Source organism: Thermobia domestica, chromosome 7 (assembly GCF_964235325.1).
Source record: "Thermobia domestica chromosome 7, izTheDome1.hap1.1, whole genome shotgun sequence".
Classification (NCBI taxonomy): domain Eukaryota; kingdom Metazoa; phylum Arthropoda; class Insecta; order Zygentoma; family Lepismatidae; genus Thermobia; species Thermobia domestica.
The window spans coordinates 60,154,361-60,172,934 of record NC_137460.1 but is presented as its reverse complement, the minus strand read 5'-3'; the positions used below and the strand labels follow the sequence as shown (position 1 = coordinate 60,172,934).

Below are 18,574 nucleotides of genomic sequence, written 5' to 3'. Positions count from 1 at the left end.
GCCTTTCGCTTCCATGTTGTCTAAAGAGTTGCTGTCAGATCATAATCAAATCTAGTTGTATTGTGTCTTACCATAGTTCAACCGTTAATTATATCTAGGTATATGAATTGCTGCAATTAATTTACAAAGTTTTTTTTTTGTAATAGTGCCACTTTATTCACACACACACGCGGTAAATTATTAGGTCGAGAAATTTTATTTTTTAAAAAATGTTAGGCGGGAAAAAAAATTTCTTCAAGCACCCGGGATTTTCGCACCCTGGCTCTCCCCAGAATCAGTATCACTTCTGAATTTACTAAATGCTTTTAGCCTCCTTTAGTCTTCTTCTCCCTAGCCACTCTGGTAATCTAGTGGCTAGCGTTCTCACGTTCCTTGTATGAAGTCCCGGGTTCAATATCCAATGGGAGAGCATCTACAGTGGTACAGATTCTACTTTAAGCTGTAGACTTTATGTCCTTAGGTCTGCTGAAAAACAACATAATTGGAAGTCAATTTATCAACGACCTTTCTCTTGAGTATGACCTTAATTAAAAAATGTGTTTTCCTCGTGTAAATTATACAGTTCTTCTACAGTTTTCTTTAAAAGTTACAAATTGCTTTAAAATGTATTTACCTCCTCTGTATTACTACTATTAACTTTAATGTTTCCTGTGCATACTATCTTGACTTTCCATCATATTCTTTTTTGTTATTTATTCCTACCTCCAGATTTATTCTCTGTAGACTAGTGCTGGGTTCGATTCTAAATGCAAATATCTGCCTCGGATACACACTTCAGTAGTAGTGGCTCGGTTCCTTCTTGAAACAGCATATAACCTCGTCCTGTCTCATATAACATCGGTGCTGAAAATAGACGTTAATCACACAAATGTATCTATTTCAATAGATTTTATTGGTTTAAACCAGTCATTTTCAACTGGATGCTTCGTGACGTCACAGTTTGCTGCTCGGATTCCCACTAAATCATACGGAGAGAGCAAGGAGAAGCCAGGAAACCTAGCGTTGATAGAAGACAGTGGTGACAGGCAAATAAGATGAAGTTGATAGTTTTACCTTTACCCTTCTCGTGGATTCATAGCTAATCGAATACTGCCAACCTTGTTTCTTTCCATTCCATCTATTTCGTTCCCTCCCGGTTTTTTCCTCAACCTATTCTCTTTCTCTTGGCTCTTATCGTAAAAGCCTGCTCATACGTCATACACTGGCGAGTTGCTTGCTCATGACTGGTTTAATCCATTTAATGTTAATCCTTTGTATGTTGGGAAAGTGCTATTCCTAACAGCACAATTACATAGTATGCATATGCCTATCATGCTCACTCAGGTACATTGGAATATGCCAAATATGTGCCCTAAGTATCTATGAGATAGAAATCACATGGATGGCAAGTGATAGTCACAGTCTATGTCCACCCCTAGGCACATGTCTGATGTGTACTTGGGGAACGTGCCTAGTATGTTGGCAGAAGCGAATATTGTCCACAGCACTTTAGGCACGTTCTAGTCACGTACAAAGCATGTGTTTGGGCTGTTTAGTAGGGTCTACATGCTATGTATATGCCTGACATGTACCTTATGTACCTCAAGTATCTCAAAGGAATATATCTGGCACTTGTCAAATGTACCCCTGTATATCGTACCCCCTTAAATAAGCAGTACCCTTGGTGAAATCGATGATTTTGAGTACGTTCTTATTCTTTATCCCTAACATATGTAAACTTTCTAAAAGCACTGGAGAGGTTTGAGAAAAGCCTTCGGGTCTCGTCCTAAACGAATGGAAAATCTCAACCTACACCTCCTCGCGGGAGAAAGTGGGCAACGCCTTTGGCGGCTAACGTAGGTGGGGACCGACCGACTCCCAGGATAAGGAGTCAGCTTCTACCAAGTGCCAACGGCCTTCTCGGAGGGCAGATGAGCGTGTGGAGATCAGGGCACCTTCTTGTCCTTAGGAGGGGAAACTGTCCTAAAAGGTGAATGAACCACTAGATGGCCAACGACATGGAGATGTGGAAAGGAAATGAGAATACTACCACCTTTTTTTTTCAGAAGGGACTAAGGAGGAGAATAAACAAATATGATGGTTCTTCCCGAGGTAAAAAATTCCGGATGTAAAATAGTCCCCCGTTCGGATCTCCGGGTGAGGACTACTCCGGGAGAATCATTAGAGGAGAAAATAATAACTTTCATTTCAGCATGGGAACCTGGAACGTACGAACTACGACGTGAGGGAAAACTTGAAACTTTAAAAGTGGAAATGGACAAATGTAAAGTGGACATTGTGGGCTTGAGAAAAGTGAGATGGCCAGGGAAAGATGAGATGAGATAATATCGGGAAATTACAGAATGTACTATTCGGCTAGCGATAAGGCTGAGAATGGTGTCGCGATAACAATGAAGAACGAAATAGCAAGAAGTGTAACCAAAGTGGAATACTGCAGTGACCGCTTGATGTTTGTAAAACTACACGTAAAGCCAGTGGATATTGTGGTAATACACGTGTATATGCCAACAACCGACCATGATGATAATGAAGTAGAAGTAATGTATGATCAGATTAGTGACATATTGCAACAGGAAGGAAGAGGTAAGGTCAACACCATAGTAATGGAAACTTCAACAGCGTAGTAGGAGAAGGAACTGCGAATAAGGTGGTGGGGCCATTAGGACTAGGTAGAAGAAATGAACGAGGTCAAACGCTTATCGATTTCTGTAGGCAACGTGATCTGGTGGTCACGAACACGTGGTTTAGGAAAAGAAAAACCAAGCTGTACACGTGGAATAGTCCAGAAGATTCCTACCAAATCGATTACATTCTTGTGAAGCAACGTTTCAGGAATAGTGTACGAGACGTGAAGACACTGCCAGGAGCAGACATTGATTCGGATCACAATCTACTGGTGGCGGAAGTGCATACCTGGTTAAAATCGATCAAGAAAAATGGGAGGAGAAATCGAAAATGGAACTTAGAGTGACTACGAAATATCGACGATGATGTGAAAGAAGAGATTGAAGAAAAATTCTGTGCAATGGGAGATATGGTTGACAATATAGAGAATTCTTGGAGAAAAGTTAAACAGATTCTACTTGACACACTCCACAATGACATTGGTAAGATGGAAAGAGCACCGAGAAAACCATGGATAACTGAAGCAATGTTTAAGAAGATGGAGAAACGCAGAAGGGCAAAAAACACAGACATCAATGAATGCAGAAGGCTGAATAATGAATTGAGAAGAGAAACGGACAAAGCCAAAGAAATATACATGGAGCAGATATGTGAAGGAATAATGAAACTTCAACGGCGCGGCAGATATGATCTGATGTACCAGAAAGCACAAAAATTAGGAGGGAGAACTAACAAAAGTATACGAACGTTCGGCATCGAAGATCAACAAGGTAATGTAACCACTGGCCACCAAAGAATCCTTAGAATTTGGGAGCAATACATAAAGATCTGTATGATCAGAAGAACCGCCCCAAAGATATTGCGATCGAAGCAGAGGAAAAGGTGGATGATGATGAATAAGGACCCAGTATATTGAAAAGTGAAGCAATCAAAGACATGCGAAGGAGAAAGTCCACTGGAGACGACGACATACCAGTAGATTTGCTCAAGGAATTAGGAGACAATGCAATGAAAGTGCTGACCTCAGTTATTAACTAGATCTACCTGAGTGGAGAATGGCCAAAGGATTTTCTTGATGCTACAATGATTGCATTGCCTAAGAAAAATCAAGCAAAGAAGTGCAGCGATCACAGAACCATTAGCCTGATTCCCCACACTGGAAAGATCATTGCACGCATACTGAACAATCAGCTGGAAAGCAAGACAGATGAGAGGTTAGAAGAAGATCAATTTGGATTCCGGAAAGGAAAAAGCACCAGAGATGCTATTGGATTGATGAGAATTATATGAGAAAGAATTCTTGATGTAAGGGAAAAGTTATTTGTGCTTCATCGACTGACGAAAAGCTTTCGATCGAGTCAATTGGACGAAACTTCTGAAAATACTTAAAGAAATCGGAGTCAACTGGAGAGATCGACGACTCATTCAAAATCTGTACATAGGACAACGAGTGAAGATGCGCTTGAATGAAGGAGAAACCAATAGTGTGGAGATTGGACGAGGAGTCAGACAAGGATGTAGTTTGTCGCCCCAATTATTCAACATTTACAGTGAATGTTTAATGAAAGAAGCATTAATGGGAATTGGAGATTTCAAGATTGGAGGGCAGATCATTAACAAGATCAGATATGCAGATGATACGGTTATAATAACTAAAACCGAAGGAGAACTACAGGAGATGATTGACAAAATAGTTGACACTGGAAAACTGTATGGAATGGAAATTAACATCGAAAAGTCGAAAGTCATGAGAATATCCCGTGAAAACACGCCCTTACAAATCAGAGTAGAACAAAGAGAACTTGAAGAGGTCGATAATTTCAAGTATCTGGGAAGTATTTTTGACAAGAGACACTTACTGCACCAAAGAGATCAGGTCAAGAATTCCCATAGCTAAAGAAGCATTCAACAAGAAAAGATCACTCTTAACTAGCAGGCTCAATATTGGACTTAAGAAGAAGTTGGTCAAGTGCTATATATGGAGCATTGGACTGTATGGTTCAGAGACTTGGACATTATGGAAGTTAGAGGAGAAATATTTGGAGAGCTTCGTAATGTGGTATTGGAGGAAGTTGGAGAAGATAAAATGAACAGAGAGAGCAACAAACGAAGATGTTTTAAAACGAATTGGAGAGAAGAGGACACTTCTAGCCACCATTCTTCGTAGAAAGGCCAATTGGATTGGACACATCTTGAGAAGAAATTGTCTTCTTCACACCGCCATAGAAGGAAAGATGGAAGGGAAGCGAGGAATAGGAAGAAGAAGAAGAAGAACACAGCTGATCGATGATTTGAAGATAGGAGAAAATATTGGGAGTTAAAAGAGGGAGTTGAAGATAGACAAAAGTGGATGAAACATTTGCAAGCCCAAATCTAACTAAAAAAAGCAAAAAAATCCTCATTAGTCCCAGGACCTGCCGAAAGGCAGAATACCTAATAATAATAACATATGTAAATAATTAACTGATCACGTATGTATGTAAGATTCATCTCAATTTTTATTCATCATTTATGTCATCTCTTTCTTCTCTCAGGAACTATTCGGATCTCCAAAATGTCTAGGTTTCCTTCCAAATCATATATTAATATCACTCTCCGATTTTTTTAAAAACATGTTTATTACTCACTGATATTCAACCGAAAAGTATAATCTCAGGACCTACCTAAGAGGGGGAAGGGCTTGGGGCCCCGGGTCCCGAGATTCAGTGAGCTCCTATGTAATTAGAAATTTTACTTTACGTTTCCTACATATTCGGTTCTAATCGAATGGAATGTACATACTAATAAAAGTATTTACATGAATTGTCAGTTCAATTCCTTCTCATTTAATTTGCTTTCTTTGAAGTTTGTTTTGTCTTAAGGTTAAGATTAAATTGTTTTTTTTTTTTTCGTAATTTTATGAAAAAAGAAAAAATCTCTATTCTTCGTATTATGCTGTGATATAGCGTATTTGGAGGTAACAATAATTCGATGGAACAATAAATACTACATGATTTTAGTCGTCCTTTGTTTGGTTTCAAATAAAAGCAAACGAGCATTTCTATTGTTCAGTAGCCGCCTAAAAGATCAATTGTAGAGATAATATTTCTTAAAGAAGGTGGGAGTGCATTTAATAAAGGTCAGCGATATGTTTATACATTCGCAGTCAGCGCTTTTGAGCGATAACAATATCGTCTTCTCCATTTTACATTTTATTTTTTATTTATTTGATATCTTGCTTACAACTGAGAACCTTTTCAGTGCTGTTTTGATACTTACTGCAAAAGGTGTGTTGATGTCAACCAACGTGCATTTATTCCTAGTGTGTGAATTTCTAGTGGATTGAAAATATGGAACCCAAACAGAACTTGTGAGGCTGCGAAAAGAAGACTGAAAGAAGTGAAAAAGTTGCGGATAGAGTTGAGTAAAAGTGTTAAATTCACATACTACTTTTACAAAAAACAATTCGGGAGTTACTAGGGATGAAGCTTTACCAGATCAAGAGTCAAAGTCCAACACCACTTCTGTTGATAGTTACATTAAGTGTGAACCTAGTGTTTCTCTAAATACTAATAGTTTAGTGTATGAAGGAGACATAAAACTTAAAATATCTAGAAAAGACAATGAGGCCGAGAACAGTGATCATAGTGACGTGGTAAGTGATTGAGGAAATGGTAACACGAAAATTAACGAGTTAGATGAAAACTTTACTGACAAATCAATTCTTCGAGATCCAGGTAAGTGGCCTACTGCAATAAACGATAATTTCAGGAAGGCATATGCTGATTTAGGGTCCGAAGCATTTTTAAAATCGTGTTCCGACGAAATTTCATTCATCTGAAAGACAATACAAGAAACAAAGACATTTTCTTTCCGAAACATTGTTTTTCCGAAAACTTAGAAATGGTGAGACACAGGAACGATTATGGTTAATGTTCTCTGAATAGACAGGTACCGCCTTATGTAGAGTCGTTTTGACGTATGTTTAGCGTCATACTAAAGACATGACTATTGCAGGAAACATATGTTAGTAGAACACTTTAGTGTGACACTAATCACTCGTCAGAACGACTCTGCATAAGGCCCGTAATGTATATTGTTACGTATGTAAATTGCTCGATAATTTAAATTCAGCTTCTACATTCATTAATCCTGAATTTAACAACTGGAAAAGAAAAACAGAAGAGAAAACACTTGAACATGAAAATGGTGTACTTCACCGAACATGTATGATGCACTTTCTTGCACGGATCTATGCATGTAGTGTTGTAAATAAGAAATTAGTTAAACAAATCGGAAAGGAAGTGCAGTATTGGGAAGAAGTTTTAAAACGCGTGGTTGCTGTTACAAAATTTTTCGTGCAACGGGGATTACCATTCGAAGGAAAACCTTTATTTAGTAAGGGAGCCAAATAATGGAAATGTTCTTAGTTGTATGGAATTAATAGCGTAATTTGATCCATTTTTGAAAGAACACTTAATAAAATATGGAAATCAGGGAAAAGGGCACGTATCTTACTTGTCACAGACTGTATATAATGAGCTTATTCAAGTCATGGATTCAGAAGTATTACAGAAAATTGTAACAGAAATTAAGAAGTGACAATATTATGTATTAGTATTGGATTCGACAGCGGACAGTGCGTATATTGATCAATTTGCTGTAATTGTTCGTTATTGTTTCGAAGGAAAGATGCACGAGCGTTTTCTATCGTTCATTCTCATAAAACGCCACACTGGAAAATCTTTATCAGAAATTATTGTCTTATTTCTTGAACAACAAAATTGGCGTGGCTAGAGTTACGTAAATACTGTAAATATGTCCGTGATCAGGGCCGTGGCGTGGAAAATCAGCGCCCGGGGCGAGAGTATACGACGGTGCCCCCATGTATATATATTTTAGCAATTTTTCCTATCTTTTTTCTTTTTTCTCCCGAATGTTTCGCCCCTTACTTCGGCGCCCAGGGCCGTCGCCCAGCTCGCCCCCCCCCGGCACGGCCCTGTCCGTGATACAATGGTTTACAAGCACCAAGCACATATTAAAGAAAAAATCCAGTTGCCTTCTATTCTCCATGTGCCGCTCATTCTTAAAATTTACTTGGTGTGCGTGCAGTACAATGTTGCTTGCAAAAACTGTAATGAAACCATGAACTAAGAATTTAAAAATCATCATTTTTATTCATAAAAATCATAATGGCAATTCGGTAGGTGAAAATAGAACGTTTTTTTTTTTTTTTGTAATATCTTAACTTTTGGATAACATTATTTTTAAAAATTACAAGGACAGTATTTGTAATCAAAAAATCATTCGATGCAGAAGCCAAATAGTCAAGAATCACCTATAGTCAAATAACAATGTTTTTTCTTTTTTTTTAGTAGTAGTAATTAACATTTTAATAAAATCATGAATAAAATGAAAGCAAACCTCAAGGTAAATTAAAGTTCAAAGATACTTATTTTTACATCATTAGATAACAACAATATTTAAAAAAAATGTAATTAGGACTTTCCTCAGATTTTGTAAATTTTGATATTGGCTTTTGGCAAAGTAAAAGGGAAAAATAATTAAGGCAAATAATGACAATAGTCCATATAAAATGACCAAGTTTGCAACTAAAAAATCATTCTGCATTCTTGGTCCTGCATCCAGCATCGCAATGGAAAGGTCTATAAGAAATTACAAATACCGCAAGAGAGACCATTGTTTGGTCAAAACCAAGCGAAATATGCAATAAGGTAAAGTATAATAACAGAGAAAATTAAGTGTCTATTTTGCATGTAACATGATATTAGGAGGTCTCTGAAAGTGACAGGCAAATTTGAATACTTAAATATTTAGCTTATTTTGTGTTTGGTTAAGCATTAAGTAAAATTATAAATGATCTGTTATACAGTTAAGCTGACATGCTAAGTCTGGTTATGAACTCAATATTTTTGAATGTTCACAGTTAAATAATTTTGTTACAAAAAAAAAAAAAAAAAAACTATACACTTTATCATTTGTGACAATAAGAAATTATAATCATTCGTTTAATTTCACTTTCTAATTTAATTTAAGAATTCACTGTTCTAAGTTATTGATATTAATTAGCTTGACCTTTATTTCTTTAATTTTTTTTTAAACTTACGCTTCAAAACATTATTTTTTGAGTTTCTACAAAAGCTATACATTTTTTCTCAGAATTTGCTGTGTTCGGAACTTAAACCAAATGAAACCAATCGATTGTTAGTCTTAAAATCACTCAGTGATACTAGATAGTCAAGTCACGTTAAATCACGTATGGCTGTAATTTTAAATTTTCGAACAATAATGAAGATCCTTGAAGAAATAAGCAAGAATGAAGAATAGCGCACCGACGAGATGCTAATACTCTTCACAGAAAGATGATGAAATGTGAACCGAATTTTATGGCTGTTTTGTGGTACAGAATATTAACAAGATTTAACGAAACCAATAATTACTTGCAAGAGTCTGGCTTGGATATTGTAACAGCAGTTAATTTGATGAAAAATCTGGAAACTTTCGTATCCTCACTAACAAGGAAAGCTGTCCAACTCCTCGACGAGTATCGCATTGAATCTTGCACAAGTGGAAGGACATATTGAAAGATGGAAATATGCTTACTCTTACTATTCGCAACGTCGTCAAACACGAAGAAGAATGAACGTTCCCCCATAGCCCCTGAAAGTTATGTACTCTAGTCATACGTGCCAGAATGTGATACACTGGAACTTGTTTTCTCACGAAGACAAATATTGCAAACTCAAGATGATAATAGTCGGTGGTGATTGGGATCTCTAGTACGTTATTGATGCGAATCGATGTCAAATGGAACACGATACGATACACCAATCATAAAGTTCCAAACAAACACATTTACCCGCTGAAACCACAACGCAAAAATGACTTTCTATGATTATTATTATTGTTAGTAGTACGACTATTATTATTATTATTATTATTATTATTATTATTATTATTATTATTATTATTAGTAGTAGTAGTAGTAGTAGTAGTAGTAGTAGTAGTAGTAGTAGTAGTAGTAGTAGTAGCAGTTTGATTAGTATTCTTAATATGAGCAGTATGATGAGTAAAAATAATAATGAAAAGAAGACAACAAATATATTGTTGGGCCCGTTAAGTGACGAAGGACTTCGGCCCGTCTTGAGTGTTCTCTGGCACTACTATAAAGGTTTTAGAATCCACACACAACCATACCCCAGAAGGGATTCGAAGTCGGGACCCTTGAGTCGCTGGCTTGACGCCTCAACCCACATGAACACGAGGTCTACAAGAAGAAATGCTATAGGAGAGGTTCGCTCAACCTGGGGATCGCGAAGATAAGCAAAGGGGATAAATATAATTAAAATCTAATACCAGAAAATATTTATAAATAATAATTATTTTGAATTTTGTTCTGATAGACAATTTTTATTTGTATTAATACTGTAAAGAACAACATAAAAATTGGTATACTAAACATTTTCAACAGGTGCAGAGTTGGTTAAAATCAATTTAAATGAAATAAGTACGATATGAAACTTATGAGAACTTCATATTGAAATACCAGTAGAATGCAAATGAACTTTATTATTGAGGGCCGCGGTGGCTCAGTGGTAGAGCGTTCACCTCTAGTGCTTGGGGTCACGGGTTCGATCCCAGCCCCCGCCAAGTGAACTTTGTGGTGGACAAAACCGTGTGCGTGGGTTTTCTCGGGATTCTCCCACTTTCTTCATTCCACAATTTCATTCATTACTCATCATCACCGTCTTCTTCAGCCTAACCGGCATAATCGTGGGACGTAAAACTCAACGATTTTGAACTTTATTATTTTATCATATGACCCAAAATAAAGGGAGTTATGAAGTTTTAAAATTTTCAAACGGCCTCCATTTTGAATCAGTAGGACGGATCGGATTCGATATTTGTAATACGAATGAACGGGCCAAATTTGGTTTTAATCCAGTCGCTTTTAGGGAAGTCTTTGTATCCACTATATACAAGAAATGGATTGTACTATTATAGAAATAAATGTATATAGTGAGATCTCAGCAATAGGTATATTAAAAATCCGACATAAGCTTATTACAAGCCAGAAGAGGGTCGATGGCAAGAGGATGTGATAATATGGGGGTCGTGATCGGAATTAGATTATTAAGAACCACTGGTATAGGATTATTATTATTATTATTATTTCTTTTTCATCTTCTTCATTTTATTGCCGACCTCATGTTCATGTTGATTGAGGCGTCAGGTTAGCGGCTCAAGGGTCCCGACTTTGAATCCCGGCTGGGTATGGTTGTGAATTTTAAAACCTTTATAGTGCCAGAGGAAACTCAAGACGGGCCGAAGTCCTTCGTTACTTAACAGGCCCAACAATACATTTGTTGTCTTGTTTTCATTATTATTATTTTTACTTATTATAGTGCTCATATTAATAATATTAATCATACTGCTGCTGCTGCTGCTACTACTACTACTACTACTACTACACCACTACTACTGCTACCACTACCACTACTACTACTACTACTACTACTACTACTACTACTACTACTACTACTACTACTACTACTACTAGTAGTAGTAGTAGTAGTAGTAGTAGTAGTAGTAGTAGTAGTAGTAACAATAATTTTACATTGTCATGAGCTGGCATCTATTACTGCAATATATTCCAACACAGAACTGGAGTCAAATTAACACAATAAACAGTGTTAATCTGGTGGTTTGCGCTTGAATTTTAACACAGGGAGTAATGAATTAACACCAAAACGGTGTTACCTAGGCATATACGGCTTTGATCTTCAATTATGACACATACTGTGTTATGTTAATACTTGACATAGTGTAATATTAACACAAATTAATTAACACACTATTCACTGTGTTACTTTCTTCGTGTTGGTGCAACACCGCCACAAGTAACACTCAACACTTTTCCCCACACTACCGACCCTGACATGGTGTCGAATCAACACCGAAAATACTAACACACAGTGGCGTATTTACGATTTTGTTTCGGGAGGGGCTTTGGTAAGTTTCGGGGGGGGGGCTTTGCCTGGAAATGTGAAAATTCTGCAAGTTATTTCATTTACTTTACTATACTAAGTAAGATTTTGGGGGGGCTTAAGCCCGGAAGCCACCCCCCTAAATACGCCAGTGCTAACACAGATCCGAATGTAACACCGCTCAACACCGGTTGTGTGTTAAAAACGTAAGTAACACACAACCTGTGTTAAACGCTAACACCGCGGGGTCTGTGTTGAATTTGAGTTGAATTAACACAACCACTTTTTACTATGTATTAGAGTTAAGTGTTGTACATGTTTGTGTGCCTGTTAAATAATCGTGTTTTCCTCATGATTACTCACAAAGGGCCCTCGTATTAAACTTCAGCTCCCCGGCCCTTACTGCTCTTAAATGGGCTCTGAATAATTTACTCTCTGTCGCTCAATTGTGTTGACTTGTTATTTAATTAAAAAAGATAATGTTGAAGTTAAAGAAAATAATAATAATGAAAATACATATAACATGTTCTCCAGAGATTATGCTTTTCGAAGTTCCAGAAGATACATTGTTCTAGCGATTCAAAATTCTCTTCTTTATAAAAAGAGTTACAGGAAATGATAAAAAAAAGGGAAGAAAATGCAGTGGCGGCTTTAGCGGGTAGGTCAGGTAGGCACGGGTCTACCCAAAAATTTCGAAAAACATATAAACGCTAAAAAATACAATAAAAAGTAATATATTTTCCACTATTTATATTAATGATAAATAATTATTTAACAAATAGCATCAATCACTACTGTAAAAGTAAATTCCTATTGTCATTAATCAATCAAATGTATGTACCCATAAGCGAGGGAGCGGGCCTACCCAAAATTAAAATCCTAAAGCCGCCCCTGCAAAAATGAATAATTAAATCATATTTAAGCAAGAAGCAAGTGCATAAATATAAATATACTGTAAATTTTCATAGAGTATCCCGCATTTTAAAATCTAGAGATATGAGCGGCCCTATGTGTATCAGTATCACTAAAACACATGCAAGTTCTCAAAAGGTGTCCAATTGGCGCAACATTGTGAATATCATCATTACAGCAACCCGCATTATGCTTTATTTTTTTGTTTAATTATGTTTTTTTTAATTATGCTTTATTGTTAATTTCAATCATTGTTTTACACTAATCTGTATGACGTATAATATTTACTATACTTTAAATATTCTAAATATCTTGACCTATTTATTATTATTTTATGCAACTAGTTTCTTTCATATTTAATGAACTTTTTTACTTAATGCACTGTAAAGAGATATGCATTACTCGAGTCAGTTTTTTATCAGTTGTGTGCGCCTTAGAAGTAACAGAAAGTAAAAGTAAAAGATGGCACCAAAAAGTACAGAAAGTGTTCAAGTTCAAGAGGTACACATAACAATATAGTGTGGAGTTCTTCTGTACCACTGGCGTCTCTGGCATGTAAAATTTGAGGGAGGGGGGCTCAAAGAAAGTGATTTAAATGGTACTACCTAGCCCACCTGTTTGTTATCTTCGATTCCATTTGTTAGCTTTCTACTTACCTTCATGGACCCCCTGAGGTATATCAAGAACTCTGTTATAATCGTTTCACAGCCTAAATATTATATTCCAAATAAATATAATTATTACTATTTATATGTTATTCTGTCGTTAGTAAATAAATTACATTAGAATAAAATATTGAATATTTTGTACTTCAAAATATTGGGGGACGCGTCCCACTTGTTCCCCGCCAGAGTCGCAAGTGTTCTGTACTATTCATTGTTGACGGAAAGTTTTCTTCTTTTCCTTTTTTCTTTTCTGCACATCAAAGGATTACACCGAAAAGTTTACAGAAACAAAAATAAGCTTTTCATTGTTTCATTGTTATGTTCTCAAAGGTTTTGCATTGTAAATATTAGTTTTAAAAATATTAATACAGTGTGTTAAACTTGCAGTTAAACAGAATTTTCCAAGAATTATTCTAATAGAATTTTCCAAGAATTGTGCTACATTTTTAAAATATGTTTTAATTTCTAAAATTATGCTTTATTATGCTTTTAAAATTAGTTTCTTCTGGACTCTTAGAAACCATATTCAAGGCACCAATCATATGTGTAAATTGCTGTTATGTTTTTTATGCTTTTAGGTTGCTCTAATCATCATTATATTACTTCGTTTAGAAACTGACCAACAGATGGCAGAAATATCCATGGATTGCCTGCCATCTAGGGACAGGTAGTCTTATTAATTCATCTTAAGTTAGTCGCTTTTGCCATTGCAACTTTAACACAATAATATGCCTGTCGCTGTTTTTACGATGATTATATGTTAATGTTGCATCTAGATAGATGTTATAAAAATAATCAAATAAATTAAAGTATACTGTAAGTATTCTAAATCACAATATAAAGAATGTATAATATTACATTACAAAATCCAAAGGAGTTCTCGTGTACTTTACATATGAAAATGAAGAGGTGTAATAATCAGTCCTCGGTAGTATAGTGGTTAGTATCCCCGCCTGTCACGCGGGAGACCGGGGTTCGATTCCCCGCCGGGGAGGGAATAACTTTTTCTTTTTTTCTCAAAATTTATAGTGTATTGCCATTCGCGTCATTTACTTTATAATTTTCATAACATATAATTTTATAATTAAATCATTTTTTTTTCTACAATCGATAGTATATTCTAGAATTTGTGCATCTCAGTGTTCTCCCCGGATGCAGGTTCTAACCCACTAAAGGCAGCAAGTATTTTTTTTTTAATTTTAAAATTTGATTTAGTTTACCCTAATAATAATTAAGTCAATTAATACGGAGCAAAACGCTCTTGAAAAATAATGCTGGATCAAAGAGAGAGTCTACAAAACCACATAAGAAAGGAAGAAAGATATAAAGAAAAAGAATGCTTTTGTCTCTCGGATCTAAATTTGCCATGGATCTGCCATTATTGTGATTTGAAGATGAACCGTTGGTCAAAGTAGCGAACCAAGCCCCTATTAAAGGAGGTAATTGATCGAAGGTACTGATTTTTTTTTTCTTTTAATGTTTACAAGTATTTCACAATAAGTACATTGAATGCGGCAAGTCGCATGCCGCAAATTGAGAGCACATATCTATGCACAACATTTCGTGGTTAATCTTTTCGCCTTTCAATGTATGTTTGTTGTAGTCAGTGATGTCCACACGTCCAAAGGTGGGGTTTAAAGCGCACGTTGCTCCCATGATATTATATGGGGCGGGGAATAATTTCTTATTGAAAATGGTAAAACAAACTGGAGAATGTAATTTGGAGAAGGAGAAAGGTACATTTAGGGAGCACAACGGTGAATTTGGGGTGCAGAATGCTAAACTGAAGGTGAGAAATATGAATTTGTGGTGCAGAATGGTAAACTGAGGAGAAGAAAGGTAAATTTAGGGTCGAGAATGGTAAACTAAGAAGGAGAAAGGTAAATTTGAGGTAAGAATGGTAAATTGAGGAGGAGAAAGGTACTCTTGGGGAAGGAATGGCGAACTGCGGAGAATTGAAAGGTAAATTTGGGGAAAGAATGGTAAATTCAGGAGGAGAAAGGTAAATTTGGGGAAAGAATGGTAAACTGAGGAGGAGAAAGGCAAATTGCGGGAAAGAATGCTAAATTGAGGAGGAGAAAGGTAAATTTGGGAGAAGAATGGTAAACTGAGGAGGAGAAAGGTAAATTTTGGAGAAATAAAGGTAAACTGAGGAGGAGAAAGATAAATTTAGGGGAAGAATGGTAAACTGAGAAAAGAAAAGGTAAATTTGGAGGAAGAATAGTAAACTGAGGAGGAGAAAGGTAAATTTGGGGAAAGACTGGTAAACTGAGGAGGAAGAATGGTAAACTGAGGAGGCAAAAGGTAAATTTGGAGCAAGAATGGTAAACTGAGGAAGAGAAAGGTAATTTTGGAAGACGAATGGTAAACTGAGGAGGAGAAAGGTAAATTTGGGAGAAGAATGGTAAACTGAGGAGGAAAAGGGTAAATTTGAAGGGAGAATGGTAAACTGAGAAGGAAAAAGGTAAATTTCGGGTGTAGAATGGTAAACTGAGAAGGAGAATGCCAACTTTGGGGGAATAGTGGTAATTTGGAGAGAGATGGGCATCCCTGGTTGAAGTTCAGCTTTCCTTTTCAACACTAACGCTATATGAGAAGTGGAGCTCAATTTAAGACGGAATTTGAACCACCGTAATCATCCGTTCAATGATTTTTCACCGGGAATCGAACCCGAGAACAGTTTATCTTAATGTAGCCTAGAATACCTGTACAAATTAACCGCTTTAATACACTCATTCCACTCTCCTTTTTCTTCCAACATTCTTCTGTCATGTCTACCAGAATACAATTTCTGTTCAACGATATTCAAACCACTGTCGTTTCCTTTTCTTAATCATTTTCAAAAGTTGTTCTTTTCATGGAATTGCCGAAAAATTGATTTTTGTTTTCGGCACACAAAGTATAACTACCCAGAATGACTCAATAAAACAGGTTATAAACAAAATTTTGTAAACGAAACTCCAAAACATTAAAAAGACAATGTTCATAAACACGTAAAAGGGTTGAGATTGGTCTTTGATATACATTTTTGAGAAATAAAATCCCGAAATACTGCCCGCTACAAGTGTGGGTGACAACGACGGACATAACGAAGTGATAATTCTATGTAGTATATCCCAGAGATCACTCTATATAATATATAAATGAATTATATACTGTATTTTGACCCATTTTTATTGTGTAATGGGAGGGAGCGAAACCTCTGTACCACTATTGATGCGAATCAATAATGACCTGGTATATAAATAACGGAATAGGTGATGCCGAAAAGCATTAGCATTCAATAAAATGAAATAAATAATTAAACGATAATCTAAACATATTGTAATTGATTCAAGCAGCAAAAGTTCAGAAAAGAAAACCATCTCCCCTTTTATTGTGCATGAAGCTATGAGAAATCAAAATCAGTAAAAATTTTCGGAAACATAGTGTCTAATTTGGATTGCCAAATTGCTAAATATTACTAAAGAAGCAAATTTATAGGAGCAAAAAAGAAACAAAAAGTTCCCATGCCGGGAATCGAACCCGGGCCTCCTGGGTGAAAGCCAGGTATCCTAGCCACTAGACCACATGGGAGGTTGTGAGGAATATTTGTACTTACATATTTGCAATAAACGGTCCTACTATCACCTCTGTTTATAATCAAGTTCATATATCCTGTAAAACATATATAATTAGATGTATTACGAATGCTGACTAATGCTTAAGCTAATTATACTTCAATTACAGCAACATACGTAAATTTCTCATATTGTGAGCGTTTCTTTAGTCGCGAAAGAAAAACTTTTAATTTTGGTCAACAGATGGCACTTGCTGCCACAGACAAACTAAGGAAATGTTTCGTCGGTCAATCGTGTGGTCTACAAATCATATAATACAGTGTTCTATCAACGTTCTAAAGTATATTCCAATTTCATGCTCTTCGTATTCAATAAAATTAAAATAATTTTGATGATCATATATGTTTATCATTATTTTACTAAAGTAATAACTATGAAAAGTTATGTCATTGTAAGATTACCATCAGTAACGACGTCAGCTTTAATTTAGTGATGGAGCAAGCGCAGGGGCAGATATTTTTTGGGGGGACCAGCTAATTTTTTGTATAACAAATATAATAGGTTTATATTACTTTACATACATTCCAATACAATATGCAGTGGCGGTTTTAGCGGGTAGACCGGGTAGACACAGGCCTACCGAAAAATTTTTAGAAATATATAAACGCTAAAAGATACAATAAAGAGTAAATACGTATATTTTCCATTACTTATATTAAAGGTATATGTATCCATAAGTGAGAGGGCTGGCCGACTCAAAATTAAAATCCTAAAGCCACCCCTGAGAATATGTCTGCGGGAGGCAGTTGGTGGGACGGACGTCAGCGGGGCAGCAGTGGTGTAACTAGTCTAGTTGTTTGGGGCAAGAACTCACTTTAGTGCTCTCCCCCCCTGACCAACAAAACGAAACGCTCCCCAACTACATCTGATATTAGAATCACACAGTAATTCCCCTATTCCATTTTTTTTTCAAGTGGTAAAGCATGATTTGAAAAATTGCAGTACATAATTTAATTTTTAGTACAAGATAAAACATCAAACTGAGACTGGTATTCTGAGGATACCCATCTTCAAGTCCGTTCTTGTATATTAATGTCAGAAGACCTAATGGTGTAGCCTTTTTCATATATTTTCATATTTCATCATTCATATCCAAGCCATGATAGGCCTATTTAAAACCCTCGACTTCATTAGGTCGTCTTTACATGTATTAGTTACCGACTGATTTGCTGGGTTCAATTCTTTTCCACTCATTGATTCAAACTGAGTGAGGAAATCAAATAAATTATTCAATCCTTTGCCTCAATTCATTCAGAATTCGATCTATTATCTATAAAATCAACAGTCTGTATTTTTTCACCTGAGAATTCATAGCTTTCATCTCCACCAGTAAAAATGAAATGAAATCTTTAAAGTCCACACGGCGCGAGAAGGGATCGAAAAATATCCTCGCAGCACTGGAGGTGAATGCTCTACCACTGAGCCACCGCGCCCCCTATCCAGTGCTTAAAGTGACATCAGATGAGGTGACGGTATGGAATAAATATGACTACTTAGAGTAATAATTTTGACAGAACCCTAAAGAGCACCAATACTCCTGACACTTGTGCACCATTTTGAAGTGAAAAAGCGAGAGAGAGAGTGGACTAATACCATATATAAATATTTTTACTCCCCACTATCACCAACCTAACAGAAATCAAAATTCATAAAATGATTTTGCTTTCCTAAGATTTTGCGGCGAACTAAATGTGTAGAACAGGATAGTACGTTTACTTATACATCGTATTTACAATAACATAGTAATCCAACGCGGATTTTAAGT

General features: G+C 36.1%; 2 non-coding genes across 2 annotated transcripts; one reads left to right on the top strand and one right to left on the bottom strand.

The window, feature by feature from the left end:
- Positions 1-14,111: 14,111 nt before the first annotated feature.
- On the top strand, positions 14,112-14,183 carry TRNAD-GUC (transfer RNA aspartic acid (anticodon GUC)). Its single transcript has one exon. It is a non-coding gene; the product is annotated as a tRNA-Asp (tRNA).
- A 2,510-nt stretch (positions 14,184-16,693) lies between these two features.
- TRNAE-UUC (transfer RNA glutamic acid (anticodon UUC)) lies at positions 16,694-16,765 on the bottom strand. Its single transcript has one exon. It is a non-coding gene; the product is annotated as a tRNA-Glu (tRNA).
- Positions 16,766-18,574: the final 1,809 nt, after the last annotated feature.